Below are 22060 nucleotides of genomic sequence, written 5' to 3' on the forward strand. Positions count from 1 at the left end.
CTTCAAGCAGTACCAGGCACCATTTAACATGACTGGACCATTCTTTATCTCATCTCTGTCCCCAGGGCTCAGCACAGTGTCAGGTACTCATATATATGTCTACATACACAGACACACACACATCTAGAAGGGTATTCAATAATATGCTAAGGATGATTATTTTAGGAGGGTAGGATTACAAGTGGTTTTAATTTCCTTTTTTTAATTTGCATGTACTTTGTATACAATGAACATAAGATGAGGATTGTTAAGAAATTTAAGTAGCTAATTTCCTCTAGTTCTCAAACTTCAGGGGAATGAGATTTCTGCAAGGGGCCTTCACAATTGCAAGTGCCAGGCCCCACCCTCTGAAATTCTGCATAAGTAAACTTGGGTTTTTGGGGGCTCAGACCTCTACACTTTTTTTTTAAATTTTATTTTTATATAGTAGTTTTAGGTTCACAGCAAAATTGAGTAGGAAGTAGAGAGTTTCCATATGCCCCCACCCCCACCGCGTGTGCACAGCCTCCCCCCCTTATCAATTCCCCCACCAGAGTGGTACATTTGTTGCAACTGGGCATCTACAGCTTTAACAAATCGCTCCAGGTAATTCTGCCCCAGGTGATTCTCAGAACTTGCTCAGAAGACCACTCAGGAGACCACAGCATTTCAGAAAGGTGTGATTCATCTGTATCCCTAAAGCTCAGCTCAGTGCTTGGCACAAAGTGAGTGCTCAGAAAACATTGTGCAATAAAAAAGAGATTAAGCATGCAACAGAGATTTTAAGTTATTAGAGGCTGTTCAGGTACCTTTATGGGTGGCAGTCACGCACTAGCCAGGGCATCAGAAAGAAGACACTGAAGTGGCCAGAGGAAACAATCTGGCCAATTGCGCAGTGAGAGAGGCTGCTAAAGGAACATTTATAATGCCTTTGGTGCCTGTTCTAGACTTGTCACAATTCAATTCAGAATGTCTGACTGCAGACTTAGAGAAAGCTAAGAGAGGGGGTTTTGAACCATCTATATTAAACTATGGTTCATAGGTCCTGGAATTTCTAGAGTCATGAGTGCCAGAAGAATAATCCTTAAAACAGATCCCCCTCAGAAAAAAGAAGGGACACAATACCAAGGGCAGTGCCTGTTTGACAAATAGACTTTAGCCAGATGCCAAGGGTCCAAGGATGGAAATATTTCTTAGTCTTTGTTGATACCTTTTCAGGATAGGTAGAGGCCTATCCTACGAGACCTGAAAAATACTCAGAGGTAATGAAAGCTCTACTGAAGGAAATAATCCTTTGTTTTGGTGTACCCGGCAGCTTCCACAGCAATAACGGGCCTGCTGTTGTTTCAGAAATTGCATGTAAGGTTAGTAAAATTTTTAGGAAATCAAGTGGAGACCCCACATGGCATGGAGACCTCAGGCTTCTGGGAATGTGGAGAAGATGACTTGCACCTTGAAGAAAAATGTAGCCAAACTGTGTTAAGAAATGCATCTCCATTGGGATCAAGTTTTACCTCTTGCCCTGCTCAGGATAAGGGCGGCTCCTCAAAGTGGGGTTCAATTGAGTCCTTATGAAATTGTGTTCAGGCAACCATTTCAGGCTATGACTGGGGTGGAGATGTGTACGTAGATCAAGAAGGGTAAGTAAAGAACTATGTACAACATTTAAGTCAGACCATAGCTGTGATTAATGACCTTAGCTGTATTAGAGATCTCTTCCCCACAGATTCACTACATTTCTTTGAGCCTGGAGACAAGGTGCTACTCAAGAATTGGGAGACAGGATCCCCAGAAAGCCAACTAGAAGAAAAGTGGACTGGAACCTATGTCAAACTTACTTTCATTTCATGTCTTGTAGGTGTACATAATACCCCCCTGGAAAGATAATTGGACATCTATTGTAACTCTAAAGGACAGAGATATGGTTTCTTTAAAAACGTTAATGGAGCCCCAGCTGGAAAATGCACAACTTTTGTCAATTGTGCTAAAAATTCTTTTAGATGACTTGCAACACCAGTACTAATGTATCTTATGCCTTCAGTCACATCAAATGGCCGGCAGGTTAATACATGGAAGGACTGTTTATTCAACAGCAAAGCGATTTTTAGATATTATCTGCTTTTATGTTGAGTTGGTTTGTATTTCTTTAATTACACTAATCGTGTAGAAATAAGGTGATTAAAAACTAACGGGGAATGATGGGGGAACTCAGGGGTAAAGATTTTAGCTTCAATCATATTTGATAGGCTAAATGATTAACGTATGTGGAAAGCTGTTATTCCAGGAACTGGAATGCATGACCACATGACTCCAGGAAGCTGACAAGCTATCCCACCTTGTGGCCCATGGGGGTCTGCAAGCGATGGCGATGGTATCTGTGCCACTGTGTTCCAGGGAGGGAATGCTGGTGATGCAGGTAAGTGCTATGAAAACTGTTGCAAAACTGCAACTCTTATCCAATTAATCTTTTTCCAAATCCCTTGTCTACCCTTTGTTCTTCTTATAAAAAGGTCAGCTTGAGATGAGATATGAAGGTGGTTTCTGAGGGTACATAACCTGCCGTCTTCTCAGATCACCGGCATCTGAATAAAGCGTCCATAAAGATTTTTTTAAATCCGTTTGCACTGTTAAACAACCAAACTGATCCTCTAGATGACAACAGATTTGCAAGAGAGACATGGGTGCATGGAAGATTGGTAAACTTTTCAGAAATGAAGGCATTACAGGGCTCCATTTCCAGTGTCAGCTCAGTTCCAAGCTCCATCCGGCTCCCCAAAACGGCTGCCTCAGGTGGCTCTGGAAGGCTCCCTGGCCCAGGAGGTGGGCAGGAATGCTGGCTGGAGAAGGAAAGGCCCCTGCCTACACAAGCTGGCCTGCTGCTCCCACCATTTTTCTCCCTTTTACCTGAGCCCACACCAAAGGCATATCTTCCTGGGAGAGGCCTCAGTTAGAAAAAGGGGTCCCCTCACTTTGGGGCTGTTCTGCTGAAGGAGAATCAATGGGAGCTTAATAAAAATTCATACTCCCAGGCCTCCATCTAGTTATTCTGATTCAGGGGTCTGGGGTACTCCACCAATGAGGATAACAAAGTGGGCAGGGAAGCTGGGGATCTCGGCCACTGGGAGAAGGAAGGAACGTTAGCAAACAGGAGTAGCATTTAGACACTGTGGCATCAGGGTAGCTGACTTTGCCGTGAAGCAGGGCTGTCTCAGTCTGCTTGGGCTGCTATAACAAAATACCATCTTCTAGGCACCTAAACTACAAACATTTATTCTCATAGTTATGAAGGCTGGAAGTCCAAGATCAAGGTCCCCGGTGAAGCCCCATTTCCTGGCTTGCAGATGGCCACCATCTTGCTGTGCCCTGGCATGGCAGAGAAAGTGGGCTCCGGCCTCTTCCTCTTCTTATATGGGCACTCATGCCAGCGTTGGGGCTCTGCCCTCATGATCCCATCTAAACCTAATCACCTGCCACAGGCCCCAGCTCCATAACATCACACTGTGGATTAGGGCTTCGACGAGTGAACGTGGGGAGGGAAACAAACATTCAGTCTGCGACAAGGGTTTTGCACACAGGAGTGCGAGGCTTTCTGTTTGGTTGCTCAGCGAAGAGCCAAAGAAGGGAGCTCTGAATCCAGTCCCTTCTTGCCTCTGATCTCTAAGGCACAGAGTTTGCCTCATGCTGAGTAGAGTGTTTGTTCTGAAATACACCCAAAGAGAGGGCCACCAAGCAAAGCAAATAGAGCCAAATGATGCCGCCTAAGATGGGGTATTTATGGCCTGTTTTATGTGACCCTGATAGGAAAGAACATAAATTAAAAGGCCAACCCTTCCCCTTACAAGCCCAAAATTAGTTATTGACTATTATAACAAATAGAAAGGGATATGCTGCGCTTTATATTCTGTAAGCATATATCTCATACAATAAGTTGTAGGAACCATTTAGGTACTGGTTACTACATGCCAGCACAGTGTAAAGCATTCATATGCATTAGCTCATTTAATCTTCAGCTCAACAAGGTAGCTACTGTACCATTCACTGTTATCCGAATTTTGTACAGGAATAAGCCAAGGCTCAAAGAAGCTAATTAATGTGCCCAAGGTCATACAGGTAGCAAAATACAGTGTAAAGGACTTGAACCCAGGTCTACCTGAGTCCAATCCCCATGCTTTAAATGATACTGAACTATCTTCTTATGTGTAGACTTAGAAGTGTGGATATTTAAACTCAACTACTGGATCAGAACTAAATGACATCTTTTTAAATAGTCTAAAGAGTCTGTATACCCCTTGCTTAGGGGGTAAGCCTAGAGGAACATGGGGGAGTTACGTTAATTCTGAGAGCCTGAGACCAGAAGAGACAGAACTTGGGGCCCAGACAGAAGTCAACGGTTAGGAATGCTACAAAACCAGACCAACACAGAGGAAACCCTCATATACGACTGGCTAACTATGGCAGGACGCTCTGGAATTTTCACAGGGGTTATAACCCACCCCATCCCCCCACTGACTCCTAAACCCTGCCAGCTGCATCTCCCCTCCCACCTGCATCTGCCCTTCCTGCAGGTGCTGTGCACACCCAGGTGCTGCCTTCCTGACCTCTGCCCGGGTGGATGCAGCGTTAGCAGGTCCCCAGTGGCTGTGCCCTCCCAGGAGAGAGCCTGCACTCATCTGCAGGCCACTGGACAGCAGCCCGTCTCCCTGGCCAACCAAGCAGGGCTCAGAGGAAGGGACTTCACTGGGACTTAACATGACCCATGCTCCATCCTCTCTAGTAAGTAGGAGCTTCCCTTCACCTTCCAGGGAGAATTAATTCCATGCTCACAGCCACTGGGAGGCCTCTCTTTTTGCAGAGGAGGAAACTGGGACCTAGGAAGTGGATTTGTCAAGGACGAGGCACATTCCAGAGTCAGCCTCACCTGGGTTTCTCTCAGGACTCTCATCAGTGGCTGTGAGACCTCAGCCCAGCCTCTCAGGCCCCCAGGCCCCTCCTGTATCCAAAAGGCCTTCAGGGCTGCCCGGCCTGATAAACGACACTGTTTATCGTCACAGGTGTGCTCACCCCATTAGTGGCAAACTGGGACAGGAACCCAGACCTCCCAGTTTCCAGTCTAGGACTGGCCAGCACAGGCCTCTCTTGGAAAAGTCCTTTCCTTTTTACTCTTCAAAATGGTTGAAAAGTGACTGGGAATTGTCTAGCTCTAACCCTTGACTTCAACTCACACAAGAGACAAGCCCTATAGAGAAATAGCCAGAGGACAGGGGTGGGGAGCGAGCTATCCGTGGGACCCTTGTCATCCACAGCCACAGCCCCGAGGACAGAACAGGCCGGTGCTTCCCCTCAAATACACTTCTTTCCTTGTTGGGCAAGGAATTGCTCCTGCTAAAGGGGGGTGGGGCGGGTGGGAGAGGATAAAGGGGGTATAAACGCTGTTGGAAGCAGACTTGGCTTTATGCACAATACAATACACAGATGATGTATTACAGAAGCATCTAGCTGAAACCTACATAATTGTATTAACCAGCATCACCCCAATAAATTCAATTTTTTAAAAAAATTTTAACCGCTCCTGCTAACATCTTGTACTTTTCCTCAGGGCATAAGGGAGACTCCTGTGTGGGGATGGGGAAATGAACCCATACTCCCAGGTTCTCTCAGACCTCTGGGATTTGCCAGAGGCCCCCGGAGCCTGCCCTCCCCGGCTGTCTAAATCCTGAGCTGAGGAAATGGTCAGAGACCTTCCTGGAGATGAGCCCAAAGATCTGAGGCCAGTCTCCAGGCCCCTTTCTCTCACGTGAGCAGGAGGCACCTCTGCTTTCTTCCAATTCTTGAACATCCGAGACTGCCCCTCCAGATGAGCAATGGACACACAAAATTCGAGCCTAACCCACACGCCGCCCCCCCCCCATCCCGTCCCCAACACACCAGAGTTTCTCAAGCCTCCCTGAGCTGGCGCTGCCGGCACTAGAGAACCTGGCAATAAACCGCAGAGAAAGAGCAGGTGGAGGGGAAGGGGGACAGGGCAGAGGTCATCCAAGAAAGCCAGTTCTGTTTACTGGGGCCCAGATAAACTGCTCTGGTCACAGGAACGGCCGAGATAACATTACCCAGCAGCTGTGTTTCCAGAAAGGTTTGCAATTAAACACCGTGCTTCCACACACTCTGGGGTTATGTTTCCCAGATGGAGTTTCCCTTCCTTCTGGATTTAAAAACACCCATAGATTCTATTTACTCTGTCTCTGGCCATTTAGGCAGATGGCAGGCGTCTAGGAAGCCTCCACTAGACCAGCAACCACATCCAGCTTCCCTGGAGAGGAAGCCCCGGGGCCTCATGTCCTCCTGCCACGCTGGGCCTCCGCAGAGCAGGACCTCCACCACAGACATAGCTATGGAAACTCCCACCAGACACCTGCCCAGAGGCTCGGTCCCACCAGCCCACCCACTCTCAGGCCATCCTGGGCCGCCGTCCATCTGCTCCGCTCATTAAGCTCAGAAATGTCTGAGGCTTCCGAGACGTCCACAGCTTCCAAGTCTTGCTCCTTTCAGCAAGAAAGCAAATCAGGCCCACAGCTCAACTCCAGAGCTCAGAGGATGAAGCCCAGCCCTGTTCCTGGGGAGGGATGTCCATGATCGGGCCCGAGCTGCAACCAATTAACAGCACAAAGTTATGGCCCAGCCAGTCCTAGAAGGCCAAGGACCTGCCTGTGTTTAATTAGAAAGTGCTAGCAAGTACTCGATGTTCAGCTTCGCTGTGGGAAAGCACAGACACAGAACTTAGCAACTGTGGAGGAAACTGTGTATCTTTGGGACACTATAGTTCAGCCCACTAAGGAAGGCCTTCTTTTCCCTGGGCCCTGGCCAGCTGCCCCTGGTGACAACAGTTGGCTAGGGCTAGGGCTATTAATTTAGGGAGCAGCCCCCCTTAGAAGCCTGGACTTGGAGGACCACCTCCACCCCATCATGCACCCGCACAGGTTGACTAAGGGTTAACCCGTCCTCTGAGCACCCCGCGCCAGGTTCCCCGTGGACCTGATGTTTATGGACAATCACAGTATAAGTGAACTCCAGGTGAGCTCTGGGAGGGACGGGGTCTGTGCCGGCAGAACACTCCTCCCAGAACCACATGCCCAGCAGTCGCCACCACACACAGGTGCTACGGCTGCAGACCATTTGGCACTCCTCTGGGAAAAAGGGCTTTTTACAGGTACATGGAGGGGCAGATACTCATTAGGCTCCTATGCAATATCAGACACCCTGGAGAGAGTTTCATGGGTACCCATCACACTCATTGCCTGGCATTGTTTGCATAAATCATGGACTTTGATTATTTATTTAATTTGGAGGGTAGAGGGTAGGCAAGAGGGTCCGAAGGAAGCTTCCATATCACTGATGCCTCCATTTATTACTCTACAATATGGGGACCACAGTGGTTACCTCACTTTGGGCAGTGGTGAGGATTTCGTGAGCTAACCCTGTGCATCTCTCCACCAGAATGGAAGCTCCCTGAAGGCAGATCACGGCACGACCATGGCCAATCACGCTCAGCACAACACCTTACACCTAAGAGGTGCTCACTTTGTGTCCGCTAAATAAATGAAGGAACAAAGCAACCAGCAAGTGTCGAGTGAGTGCTCACCTGGTGCCAAGCTAAAGACTGAGGCCAAGTCCCCAGCCTCCAGGCCCTTAACAGCTCAGCTGGGGCAGCCAGACTCCCACTGACGAATCAGCAGGGCACAGTGCAAGGTGGAGGAATGGGGTGCCAACAGGTGAGGCTCGGAAAGGACCAAGGGCAGCGTTGGCATTGCAGAGGAGGAAGAAGGCCTTAAAAGCATTTGATAGGTTGAAATTTTAGCTCCAACACCTCCCCGCCGTGTGAGCCTGGGCGAGTATCTTAAGCTCTGAGTCAGGGTTTCCTTAGCTGCACAGTGTGGCTCACAGTGGGAGCTTCCCTTCAAATGTGACAATGCACAGGGGTGCTCAGCACAGGACCTGGCACACGGTAGGCGCCCAATGCACGTTAGCTATTTAGACACCCAGGAAGAGGGAGGCGGTGAACTAGCTTCTTTCCACTGACCATGGGATAGGAATAGGAGTAGGAAAAGAGCAGGAAGTGGGAAAGAGGGACAGGGAAACACACACAAACACAGGGAGTCGGTGGACCTACAACTAATAACAAGCTGGCCTGGGAAAGCAGTAGAGCAAAAATAACACTGTTGCCCAGGCCAGGAAACAATGGCCCCCTTAGGGGCACCTCCCCTAAAGGACTGGTCAACTGGGGCAGGCCCCTCCGAGTGACAGGCATTTTTTATTCTTTTTTTTTTTTTTCATGTTTCCTGGAGGGGAAATGAGTGTATAAAGTACAAGCTCCCAGGATTTCCAAACCCCATATGGACCGTAAGAAAACGTTCAGCGTCAAAGCTCTATCCTTCCAGTCAGCTGAACTAGGAGAGAAACAGCAGGAAGAGTCAGTTTTTGCAACTCTTTTTCTTATACGCATAAACTATTGGCTTCATTAAGGGTAACAATAGTAGCCACACCCATTGATGGAGCACTTACAATGTTCCAGGTATTGCAAAGCACTTTATTCAGATTATCTCATTTAATCCTTACAAGGACTCTATGAGAAAGTATTGTTAACATGTCCAGTTCATTAATAAGAGACCTAGATCTGATCTACCTATCAGTGGCATGTGCTGGAGCTACGGTTCAAAGGTGGCGCTGATTCCATAGCCTCACCATATCATCCTCTTCAATAGCTACAAAGGAACAAAGTAGAGGTCCTGCCTCAAGGGTCTGCCCTCAGTCACTCCACTGCTCTGATACCTGTTGCTTCTGTGTGACTCGTCAGGACTGAGGTCGCCTGTACAGCGGGCGGGTAAGGAACCCTCAGTGGGAACCAGCACTCTAATCTGCCTGGTTTAGATTCAATCAAACGAGTTACATGAAAAGTTGTCACTCTCTCTGAGCCTCCATTCCCCATCCAGAAAACGGAAATACCCGCCTCACTGTGAAGGTCAATGAGAACACGAGTAGAGGCACGCAAGCTTCGCACAGTGGCAGTACCGTAGCCAAGGCACAATTATTGCTAATTGAAAATTAGTAGAGACACAGTAGCTGCTCAACAGAGATGACCTCCTTCTCCCATCTTCCCCTTCAAAGTGTCTGGCATGATCTTTTGCACTCTTAAAATTTTAGCCTCTCCCCTAGAAGTTTCTGGAGTCACCGGTTAGCCCTGGTTCTAGAGAGAAACCCACTTTGGGTTTCCAAAGCTCTAGGCATGGTACCTGAGGACATGTGGTTGAACCTTTGTAGCTTCCTCCCTCCAGCTGTCTCCACCCTCTGGTCTCAAGCCAGCTTATCAGAGCAAACGAGTCTGACCACCTAGAACCGGCAGGCACCCCTACGGCAAGGACCAGCAGTGGGCAGTGGAAATCATGAGTAATGCCTAGGAGCCCAGAGAGGGTGGCCCTGGGCTGAGGCTGAGGGAAGGAGGCTCACCCTGCTGTGGCAATTGAGAAAAACTCTAGATGTACAATGACCTTCAGGAGCTGCAGTCCTGGAAACCTTAAACGTATCCTCTCCTGAACCGTAAAAATGATCATGCTTCTGGGCTTCCATGGGCTTGGATGCAGCCCAGCAGATCTAGGAAAGGGTTGGAAAGGAGGACTGTCACCCCACACACTCCCAAATCAATGACTGACCGGGGCCCCCTGACCTGGATGCACACATCCTGCGAACGTGCCTCACTCCAACGTCACACCCTGGGGAGCAAGGCAAAGGTTAACACACACAGTCTGGTTTCCTCTTCCTGGGAAACACAGCGGCCAGGCAAGGCCAGAGGCCAGCGCCCCCTCCGCACACAGCCTGCGGGGGAAATGACCCCTCTGTTTCCTCCCCACCAGCTGCCACGCTCACACCTCCCTCTGTGCTGTGCTCAGCAAAGCTCAACTTTTGACACAAGGCAAATAACTGCCGTTAGGTGTTTTATTGCATGGGGTAGACTGAAACAATCTTTTTGGAGAGCGTTTTGGCAATCTCCATCCCAAATTTGCATTCCCTTTCTCTCAGCAATTTCATCTCTAAGAATTTATCCCCCCAAGTGGGGGGGGGGGGTGTGTGTAGATGTGTATGTGTTGCACATGTAAAGATGTCCATTGCTGCACTGTTTGTAACCACAAAAAGTGAGGAATGTTGAATGTCTATTGATTTAAAAAATGGTCAAATTATGATTCATACATGTGTTAAAGACAGGATGGCATCTTATCTTTCTGTGTCACTATGGAAAAATATCCACAGGATAGAAAGAAAAAAAGAAACAGATCACGAAACAGTATGTACACAATATAATTAGATTTATTTTGGGGGAGGTATGTGTATGTGGGTGTATGCACACATACATGTACATTATAAAAATCTGGAAAAAACACAACAAACTGATAACAGTGGTTATTTGGGCTAAGGGAAGGAGACATGCAATAGTTCCACTTTACAGTTTGTACATTTCTTTATTATTATTATTCTTTTGAACCTGTATGGCTTTCACACAAGTGTTCAACCGTTTGGCATCTCTGGGCCACACTAGAAGAGTTGTCTTGGGCCACATATTGCAACACGAAATCACACACACACACACAAAAAACAAAACCCCTCATAATGCTTTAAGTAAATTTATGACTGTGTTGGGCTGAATTCATACCCATCCTGAGCCACATGTGGCCCGCGGGCTGTAGGCTGGACAACCCTGAAGGAGATTCTATCTTATAAAACCAGTGTATCCTCTCAGCCTGTTCTCTGGCTAATGCCAGCTCTTAAAAGCCAAGGCCTGAACCCCTATCTACACACACAATTACCTGGAGCACTCCAAAACACTACTGCGCAGGTCCCACCCCACAGAGTGTCAATCAGAATCTTGGGGCAGGGTGGTTAACACCAGTGGTTTTCAGAGCACCCCAGGTCAGTCTCCTTGTTTACAGGCTGAGAACCACTAAGGTGGGCCAATACAAAAAAGATCATTAGACTAGCAGAAAAAAATACTCTCTGGCCAGAAAGCAATACTGCAGTGCAATTTGTATTATGAAGAGTTAAGTTCTGCCTTCAAGAGGTCTAGTTGGGAAGCTTGTAATCAGTGCTTTTTCTCAAACTTCTGCCTCCAGTTTGGAATTCACCAGCTCAAATGGGGAAAAGAAAACAAGGAGACTGGGGTTCATTAGTTCTGAGCTGTAGCTGTGACCCTGCGTTCTTTGGCAGCCTGTGGCCGTCCCCACCTCCGTGGGGCCTACATCAGTGACTGAGGGGTCAGAATCCAGCCCTTCTCGGCTCCAGGAGGAACAGCTGAAAGACTTAAAGGTGCTGAGCCCAGAGAAGCCTTACAGGAGACACATGACAGCTGGTTTCAAATATTTAAAGGGCTATCAATACGGAAGGTTCAACTCCAGTTGTAGCCAAAAGAAGATGATGGATAGTAAGTGAAAATTATAGGAAAGCAGATCTCTGCCCAGTGTCAGGAAGAACTTCAGAGTTGCCCAAGGGTGGAAGGGGCTGTCGTTTGAAGTAATGGGATCATCAGGGCAGGAGAGGAGGAGCCACCTGTCTATGATGTTGCTGGAAAATCCCCTCTACCCCCCCCCCCTCAGCCTTCCATGAAGCCAGCAACACTTAGGAAGAAAGTTTTAGCAAAATCCACTGAGGATACAGCTCCTTCAACACAAAGTTTTCTGCTCTCAACAAATGAAGACCAAGCAGCAGCCGAGTGCCAGGCCCTGCACTAGGTGCTGGACACATCTGCAGGGAGCCAGGCGGTCTGTCCTCAGGACGTGTGTGGGGAGTGTCAGACGTACATACAATCATTTCTGATGGTCCAACAAAATGGAAAGCAGTGGCAGAAACTGACTGCAGTGAAGGTGGCTACTTTAGACAGAGGGTCGGGAAAGGCTTCTCTCAGGAGAGGATGTTTGAGCTGAGACCTAAATTCAAAGAGCAAAGCACTACATGCCAACTGGGGTGGGTGGTGGGTGAGGCCTCAGTGTGACTCAGAAGGAAAAAGGGAACCCCACCTCACATCATATATAGAAATCAACTCCGAATGGATCAAACACCTCAGTGTTAGCAATAAAACTTTAAAAGCCTAAGAAGAAAACACAGGCACAAATCCTCATGGCCTTGGACTAGTCAATGGTTTCTAAGATATAACACCAAAAACAGCAATCAAAAAAAAGAAAGAAAGAAATTGGAGTTCATCAAGATTAAAAACTTTTCTGCTTCAAAGGACACCAGCAAGAAAGTGGAATGATAATCTACAGCAGCACTTTTCAACCAGTGGGCCACAGCATGCTGTTGTGCCACAAGAAATTTTAAAACATGCAATACCCCACCCTGGCCAGTGTGGCTCAGTTGATTGGAGCAGCATCCCATACACAAAAAGGTTGGGGGTTTGATTCCTGGTCAAAGCACATGCCTAGGTTGCGGGTTCAATCCCTGGTTGTGGTACGTATGGGAGGCAACCAGTTGATATTTCTTTCTCTCTCAAATCAATAAACATATTTTTTTAAAAGAACATGCAACACCTGACTACTTAGTCAAGGGCACTGACCTTCCCTTAGATTGTCAAATTAAAAATATGACAACAACCAACACAATAGCCATCCGATGCAAATAAATCAAAATTATACCTATTTTATTGGTCAGATTAGTGAAAAATATATTTTTGTGTGTGCTGCAGAATTTTAGTAATTAGTTTATCCATGCCCAGAGATGAAAAGGGTTGAAAGTACTAATCTGCAGAATGGAAGAAAATATCTGCAAATCATATATCTGATAAGCAACTTGTATCTAAAATATATTAGGAATTCTTACAACTCAATAATAAAAAAAAATAACCCAATTTAAAAATGGGCAAATAATCCGAATAGACTTTTCTCCAAAGAAAATATATGAATGGCCAATAAGCACATGAAGAGATGCTCAGCATCAAGAGCCATCAGGGAAATGCGAATCAAAACTACAATGAAGTATCATTTCACATCCACAAGGATGAATATAATCAAACAGACACATAATAACAAGTGTCGACAAGAATGGAGAGAAATGGGAAACTCCATACTTTTGCTGGTGGGAATGTAAAATAGTGCAACCGCTATGGAAACTAGTCTGGCAGGTCCTCAAAAGATTAAACATAGAGGCACCATGTAACCCAGCAATTCCATTCCAGAGTATCTACCCAAGAGAAATAAACACTCATGTACACACGAAAAACTTGTATGCAAATGTTCATAGCAGCATTATAATATAGTGTATTTATATTATATCATATCATAGCATATCATATATTGTATTATATTATATTATACTATAACCAAAAAGTGAAAACCCAGAGGTCCACCAACTGATGAATGGATAAATAAAATGGTGTGTTTATAGTCATACAATAGAATATTACTCAGTTATAAAAAGAAATGAAATTCTGGTACCTGCTACAGCATAGATGAACCTTGAAAACATTATGCTAAGTAATAGAAGCCAGATACCAAGGGCATATTATATGATTCCATTTATAAGATATGCCCAGAATAAGCAAATCTACAGAGACAGAAATAGATTAGTGGTTGCCTAGGACTACAGGTGGTGACACTGAAGCAAATGGGAAGGGACTGTTAACAGTGTTGCTTTTTGGAATGATGAAAATGTTCTAAAATTGACCATCATGATGCTTGTACAGTATCTGTGAATATACTAAAAGCCACTGAATTGTATGCTTTAAATGGGTCAACTGTATGGTATGTGAATTATATCTCAGTGAAATTTTAAAAATGTTAGAAAGGGAAAAGATGTCACTCTTGGTTAAGGAGTTCTTACCAGGAAGGACTCCATTTCTCCATTCGCTCAACCTGCCTAATTCTAATCAAGACCCACCACCTCCTAGAAGCCTCCCTGGACTGCCTCTGCCCCTTCATCTGGTCCAAAACAAGTTTGTTTAGGTAGGGATCACATGACATCCATTAGCCTGGGAGGAAACTTATCTTGGGCCTCTGCGATCCCCATGTTGCAGATGACCAACACTGGCACATTATAGCTGTACCTGGCTGATTAAGGAGAAAGCCTGGCTTAAAACGCACCTAGTTTCCCAGGAGTGTTAAGAAACCAGGTTCTTTTCCACTGCAAACTGGAAAGAACTGACAACGGCAACATCTTGTTCTCTTTGCCTGGAGAGTTCACGGGCCCCGAAGAGTGTGGTATGTGGTAAAAACTTTCCCATCAAGCAGCAAAAGTGGAAAGGCCATCAGCTCCTGTTCAGCTTCCAGGATGGAGACACTGCATTAAAAATCTGCTAACCCTGCCCTGATGTTGGAAGCAACCACAGGAGAGAAGTAGGTGAAATCTGCTCACCTCTGGAAACATGTTTCTCCGTCTGTTCGTGGTCCTGAGCCTGCAGCTCGGCCCCACCCGCTCTGTGCCCTCCTCCAGGCCAAACAGCCTCTAGGCCCACAGCCTTCCCTCTCTTACTAAAACGTTCAAGAGCACCTGTAGCTACAGCACCCGCTTCAGCACCAAGGGCCCAGTTCACCAATTTCATGTGTGTCTATCCCCCCAACCTAGAACTGTCCTCAACTGTGCCACAAACTCCTTGAAAGCAAGGATTTTATCCTGACTTCCCTCGCTTGCCCAACAATATCTAAGGATATCGGGCACGAGATAGATCCTCAATAAAAACACATCGCTTCTGTCTGATAAAATTCAGTGCAGGCCAGTAAAGAAGCACTGAGTGCTTACAATGTGCTGGGCTCTGCTCTAGGCACATGAACCCACAGCCAAATAAAATAGTTCTGGCCCCAGTGCAGCTCCCAGCCTGGTAAGAAAGATCCGCACCAACATAACTTGCTGTGGAGGCTAGACTGAGAGACAAGCATGGTCCTGGGGGAACACAGAGGACAGGCAGCGAGTGGAGAGAGTTTCCTGAAGGCTAGAGGTGAGGTGAAGGTGAAAGATGAGGAAGGTAATAAGCAGGGCTAAGACGAGGGGGTGATCATGAGGAGCAGGTGTGCTAAGTAGAAGAAAGGTCACAGGCAAAGGCTGGGGGACGGGGATGGGTGCGCAATGGCCTGAGCTGGAGGAGAACCATGAGCAGCTGAGGTGGCTGGAGCCTCAAGCCCAAGGCAATGAGTGGCAGGTGGTGAGCAGAAGAGTCTCCGGCTCTGAAGCTTGTGGGAACGTCCGGGGCAGGAGAGACTCAGGGGGGAGGGAGGCAGAGAAGCAGAACTCGAAGCTGAAGAGTTTCTTGGGTGGGAAACTTGGAATGGTTTGGGATTGGAGAGGGGAGGAAGAACAGGCATGTGCGCAGATTTAAGGACTGAAGGAGAAGAGATGATGATGAAGGGCCTTTGAGTGAGGAGCAGGTGTGAAGGTAAGGCTAGGCCTGGTGACGGGAAAGGGCAACAGCGAAATGCGTGGGGTCCAAGAAGGAAGGAAGGGGAGATGGGAGCTTAGGAGAGGTCCGCTGAAGGTTTAGAAGTCCTCACCCCAAAGGCTTCTGGGACCTCAGGTGGACCACATTTAGGCAGCAATGGAACAACTGGGACAGATCTCAGAGCTGGGAATGGGGAGGCCCCAGTTCCTGGCACAGGATGCTTTGCTGCTCACTGACGGACAGTGCGAAGAGTGACTGAGACCGCGATCATTCGATGCAGGGAGAGCATGAGCAACTTTGAAAAAGCAAAGGGACCAAGCACTAGAAGTCGGAGGCTTTGTTTTATGCTCGATTCGTTCCCAGTCGCCAGATCTGAGAGCAAACCTTATAAACCTCCTCTCCCTCCCCCAAACTTGGCTCAGAATACAGAGTGATTTGCAGTGAGGAAAAGAGTACTAGGCCACGTCTTCTGGGCCCCAACCCACATCTCCCTGCTCCTTCCTGCTGCGTGGCCAGAGGGGACCCCTCTTCTCTGCCACAGCCAACCTCACGACGTCATTGGCTCCCTGTCCCCTCTGGGAATGGGAGGAGGGACCTGCCAAGCAGGCTGGAGAAGAGCCTCGCACAGCGGCCAGGGAAGCCTGCCAGAGACTGCATCTGGACGGGCTTCCCGCACCGATTCCCCATCTGGCCAGGCATGGAGGTGAGACAGAAACACACAGCCGACCTCCTCCCCCAGTGCCCCCCCCCCACAAAGTCACGTCATCCAGGCATTCCCTTGGGGAGGGTGGTCCCCTTCCTCTGACCTCAGCCTGTTTCACTTGGCCAGAGCCCACCCCCAGGGAACAGGCCCCCTCCCCACACCCTCGCTCACACCCAGGCCCATGCAGGGAAGGGCGTGAGCTATAGATTCCAGCTCTCCCAGGCCACACACCAAAGCCCCAAGTACGGGCCCCCCTCTCCCAGCCCTGTGTTCTGAGATGCCAGCTGTGCTGCTGGGGGGCGGGGTGCGGCAGGGCTGGGGGTTTGGGGCACTTGGCCAGAACACCACAGCCCCACCTCCCACCCTCTATGTGGAATCTCTCTCCAGCCTTAACCAAGGCATCAGGGCTGGAGAGGAAAGACAGGGAAACCCAATGTGTGGCATCCAGCAACTTCCAGTATTAAATCCTAGCTTTGCCCCTTATTTAGTTTAAGAGTTTGGAAAAATTATCTAATTTTCTCTGAGGCTCCATTTCCTTGCTTATAAATGGAGGTTAATAAGAGCACATGCCTTGGACAGTTTGCCTAAGGATTAAACGGGGAAATGCACACAAAGTGCTTAGTACATGCCTGGCCCGCAACAAACACCCCACTATGGTAGTTCACTCTTTTTATTTCCTGGCTTCCTCCTGACGGTGCCAATAGAGGCACAATCTCTGTCAGCTTGCTCCAAATTGACAAGTGGTAAATCCATTGTTACTGATTTTATCTTTCTTATTTATTTTGATATTTATTTATCCAGGGAAATAGACAACTGACCGTTTCTGGATGTTATACCCACTGTGCACAGAAGCGACTTGAGTAAATTTGTTATTTGGAATACACTCTCTAATGGGGTGCTTCCTGTGCAGACATAACCCAGAGCAACCCAAGCCCCCCACGGAAACTCTGGACTCTCACATAGCTGCACACATGCACAGGTCCTTGTTTGTCCTGTGCGCCCTGGTCCCTTAATCCCAGAGGCAGTGGATCCAATACCAAGGCCTCAACATAGCCATCCAACCACAAGCCCTGCTCTGATGTATGCCCAGCACTGGGATGGGGGTGGGGCAGGAATTTTACACCTGTTAACAATGAGAGCCCCCAGAAGCTCATAGCAAGCTCAGGACAGCCTTGTAGGGGCTGGGACACAGCCCCCGAGGAAACTGATTTGAACACCACCAACCCCTCTTGCAGACCATCTTCCACTCCCCAAGAACAACCCTCTAAATCCAAAGTAATAAGTTGAACCTTCCAACAGAAAACTTGTAAATGGGCCAAGAATGTAAATAGCATTTATTCAAAAAGAAATGCAAATGGCACGTCCATCATGAAAAGATACGCAAACTCATGTGTCACTGAAAAAAGAAATCAGAACTACAAGACGTTATTTTTCTTGAGCTGACTAGCAAAACATTCAAGTTCGGCAAGCCCCAGGGCTGATGAAGACTTGGGGAAATAGATACGTCTCATTCGCTGTAGGAGGGATGTGAATTCCTTTAGGAGGGCCATTTGCCAACATATATCAAAATGCGAAATGCAAACCTTTTGACTCTCCAATCCCCCTGCTAGAAACTGATCCTGGGATAAACTCAAAAAAGTGTGTCAAGTTCTATGTTCAAGGACATTTTGGGCATTATCCATCAAGTTGTTCCAGGATACTGTCGGAATTAAATACTTTGCAGCTATCCCCAGAGCTAGATTGTCTACGTTTGCCCATGGGAGCATTACCAAGGGAGAAGTGAGAAGAGCAAGGTGCAGAAGAATCGATTCTTTTTGTATAGCGACTCTTTAGGGCAGTGCTGGCTTTGTCTAAGAAGGTATTGTTCCTTACTCTGGCTTTATCTGTCTGGCTTTAACCACTTCCGTGACAGGGCCAGGAGCCTGCTCCTGGTCAGCCCATTGACAGAGCACAGTAACTTTCATGGCATCTGAGGAAGGGTCAGAGGCCACCCTAGCAAGTTCCAGGCAGGCTCAATGCCAAAGGCAGCCATGCCATCCACATACAAGCTCAGCGAACACAGACACAAACCCTGTGCAGAGGCATGGCTAAGGCCTCCATCTCACAGAAGATGCTGAGGTTCCGAGCGGCTGACTTGCCCAAGGTTACACAGTCAGGATGTAGTAGGCTTGGGTCCCAACCCCATGTTCTGTCCAAGTCATGGCACAGCCTAGGCCTCACACTGCACCTCACTGACTCCTGGAAAGCTGAGGGAGCTTGGGGAGCCCCAGGGGTGGGCGGCAGGGAGGAGCCTGCAGAGGCAGCTGAGCTAAGCGGAGGAAGGCCAGCAGGCAGGGGGCAGGCCTCCGCTGGGACAGTCAGTTTGCCAAGGCCTCACTCACTACTGCAGTGATGAGAAAAGACACCCCAACACCCCACCCAGGAGTGCTCCCTCGGGCTGTCCCCTGCCAGCTGGAGCCTACGCCCTGGCCCCCAGGAGGACGCTCAAGGCTTGCCAGGCTTTTTTTTTTTTTCCTAATTTACTTTTTAGAGAGATGGGGAGGCAGGGAAAAGAGAGGCAGAGAAACATCAATATGCGAGAGAGTCATAGATCAGTTGCCTCTCACATGCTCCCAACTGGGGACCTGGCCCACAAACCAGGCAGGTGCCCTGACTGGGAATGGAACCGGCGACCTTTCAGTTCATAGGCCGGCACTCAATTCACTGAGCCACACCAGCCTGGGCCTGCCAGGCTATTTTGAAAGCTTGAAGCCTTGTGCAATGTTCCCAGTATGGCACTCTCCTGGGCAACCGCTTTCCCACTAACCCTGAGGACACTGTCTTCCTTCTGCAGGAACCTGCAGAAGGCACAGGAGCTGTCTGGAGGGCCCTGAGGGGAGAGCGAGCAGGGGTGGAGTTCTGTCCTGTCAGTGGTTTTGGCCAACTCCATTCACTCCTTTGGGCCTCAGTTTCCTTGTCTTAAAATGGGAAGATAAAGAAAAGGGCAGAGTTGAGACATGACTGCCAATGTGTTCTCCTTCACCTCACTTCCAACAGTCTCCGTTTTCTGGGCTCTTCTATGGCTGGGGGAGGTTTATTTGGAGGAATGCCGCAGCAGGCCAGAGCATGGCCCCCGCTGCCAGCAAGTCCGGCTTCCCGCACAGGGCCTGAGTCAGCTGGGAGGGAAGGGGCACTCGGAGTCGGAGGCTGGGTTCATGTCCAGCGAGGCTGCCAAGGGCTCTGTAACTTTGGACCAGAAGTGCTCAGGTTCTAGAGGAGGTTCTGGGTATCAAGAAAAGATTCAGCAAGACTGAGTAGAGCCTGCTACTGTGGGGTGGATGGCCACGCATCCTATCCCAACCCCCAGGTCCTGACCCTGCCCCCTTGACTTACAGGAATGGAGTTGAGGGACTTACAGAGGAGCTGAGGGAACAAGAGCGCTCTCCCAGGAGTTTCAACCACAACTAAAAAGGGCCACGGTGGCCAATCAGAGGATAAGAGAATGAGATTTTCAGGACAAGAAAGGAACCCAAAAGGTCACTGGGCCTTGCCCTGTGCTTGTGTACTTCCAACAGTGATGGGGAGGTCACAAGTAAGGTGCCCATTCAGCCTCTGGGCAGCTGACCATCAGAACATTCTTCCTTACAGTGACCTGAATCTACCCCCTGCCAGCTCCTGCTCATGCCCACTCGTCTGCCCTGGAACCACAGAGAACAGGTCAAACCCCTCTCCTGAAGGAAGGCATTTCACACGCCCCCTCTGCCGGTGCCTCTTCTGCTCCAGGCTCACTGCCCACTTCCTCCCAGGTCTTCCCCGGGGGAGACAGCCCTCCTTGGAGCCTGCCCCCCGTAGTGTAACGGAAGCAGTCTCGACTGCTCCCTCCCTCTCAACGTCCTAAACCCTGAACTTCTGTGAGTGCATTCGAAGAAAGGCAAAGTCTGTGAGTGCGTGCCCAGGGTTTGAAGAGTCACTCAAACTGCCGACTCCCGCTGAGCTGCCAGGCAACCCACACACACACTCCTGCTTCCGTGAAAACCAAACCTGCTGCCTACACTTGGGCGATGGATTTCTCGGGTAAAACCCCATTATGTGTAGGTCTATTTCATTCCAGTCTTCTGCAAGGTTGTTTTGGAAGCTGGCTTGTCTCTCTCCTTCCTCCCTGCAGCACCTTGTATATCTGAGCATGATGAAATCAAAATCCCACCCAAGGCACTGACAAACATTTTTGGTCACAGTTAGGGAAATGAGCCCTGCGGCACACCCCTGGAGGCTCTCTCAGGTCAATGTTGCCACACGTAGCTTAGTTCTGTAGGAAGCTGAGAATCTGGGTGCTCCTGAGTGAATCACAGTTACGTTTAACGAATTAGTTTCTTTTTCAAGTCAAAAGAGGAGCTCTCTATATAAAAGTGATCCGTAAGTTTTTTCGTAAAATGAGAAATCCTCCTGTAAATGAAACAAATCACAAATTGACCTGTTCTGCACACCCAGAGCTTCATGAAATCTAGCTAACAGACACCTGCATTTGCTCAGACCTCGCCACATGCTGAGCACTCCAGGCACGAAGCCATACCATTGGGATCATCACTCCCATTTTGCAAGCAAGGGCACCTGGCCTCTGAAAGGTTGCTTCACTTGCCTAAGGTCACACAGATATAAACCCAGATGCACGCCCAGATCTGTCGGACTCCAAACCATCTGCTCTTTCCACTGTGCAATGCTGCCTCTTGGGGTCCTTACAGGAGTCTCCTCTCAGTTACGTGTCCTCTCTGGGCTGAGCCCAGAGCCCCATCCCAGCCTCCTGGTGTGCTCCTCAGCTCCTTCCTGCGATCAGTCAGTTTCAGACCTACTGGGAACACGAAGACCTTGGGAAACAGAGAGGAGCCCAGGATTTTGGTGGAACCAGCTCCCAGTGCCAGGATGTTTTCCCCTGGAGAGCACAATCCCCTCCAGGGCTCCACGCACACATCAGAACCTGGCAGCGAGCCAGGGCTACTCTGTTCAGGGTCTACCAACACAGCAGGCCCTGCTCTGAGTTCAGGAGCGAAGGCCATTCCTAGGTTTCACCTCAACTGCCTGTAAAATGGGTGTCACAACAGAAAAAGGGAACTGCCTTCAAGGGGTTGTGGTGAAGACCCCCAAACCCCCACCTCACTCCCTCCTACCACTGAACTTTAGCCAAACGTTGTTCCCTCTGCCCGGAACACCATTCTCTCAGCTTCCAAATTTGCACAGCTGTCTCCTGTCCACGCTTCAGAGCATCCTGTTCCCTTCTAGTCAGTTCCTGATCTCAGTCCATCGTGGCACATCCACATACATGACCCTGGTGAATGCTGGTGGCCCCAGCCAGTCTGTAAGCATTCTCCTCAACTGGCAGGTAACTGTTTTGGTTTACCCAGGAATCTGCAGCATTTGACATGGTGTCTGGTACACAGGAGGCAGTTAATACATGCTTGCTGGATGAATGAAAAAAGATCAGAGAAAATGGATACAGGCATGCTTTTCACAAGGTCAGCACAGCTGAGCCAATGCATGGTCACCATTAGGGGCCTGGAGGTGACCGGCGGGGGGCGGGCAATGAAAGGGTATGTTTCAGATTGGACAGAAGGTAGAGAGAAGCAGAGAGCAGGGAAGTGATCAAGGGATGAATCCAAGCCCTTCCGAATGAGATGTCCCATGGCTAATCTGTCATCCTGATAGGTTCACGCCCATGGTAGATGACCGCACCCAATGAATTACCCAGAAAGTTCAAGGTAGAGGAGGGGCAGAGGGAGATGGAGGGATGGGAGATGGACATCACTTCCCTGGAACCAAAGAAACTTGGCCTCCAGCAGCCACTACATGTCATCAGCTGTAGTGCGGAGGCGGTGGATTTGGGATGGTGGTGAAGGCTGGGCCGATCACTCACTCATGGGAAAGCTGGTGGAATTCCTGCTGTTCCCCAGGCCCTCCGGCTTTCCCTGGCTGGGATACTTGCTCCTTCCTCTCTCCCTCCCCACCTC

The 22060-nt window shown here is 48.7% G+C and overlaps 1 protein-coding gene across 2 annotated transcripts in view; it reads right to left on the minus strand.

Annotated features, from left to right (window-relative positions):
- SH3PXD2A (SH3 and PX domains 2A) overlaps positions 1 to 22060 on the minus strand; it is a 217733-nt gene that overhangs the window by 170094 nt on the left and 25579 nt on the right. The gene's annotated exons all lie outside the window — the stretch shown is intronic.

This window comes from Pteronotus mesoamericanus, unplaced genomic scaffold (genome assembly GCF_021234165.1).
Source record: "Pteronotus mesoamericanus isolate MK-2021 breed Mesoamerican mustached bat unplaced genomic scaffold, CSHL_Meso_final contig_657, whole genome shotgun sequence".
Lineage (NCBI taxonomy): Eukaryota > Metazoa > Chordata > Mammalia > Chiroptera > Mormoopidae > Pteronotus > Pteronotus mesoamericanus.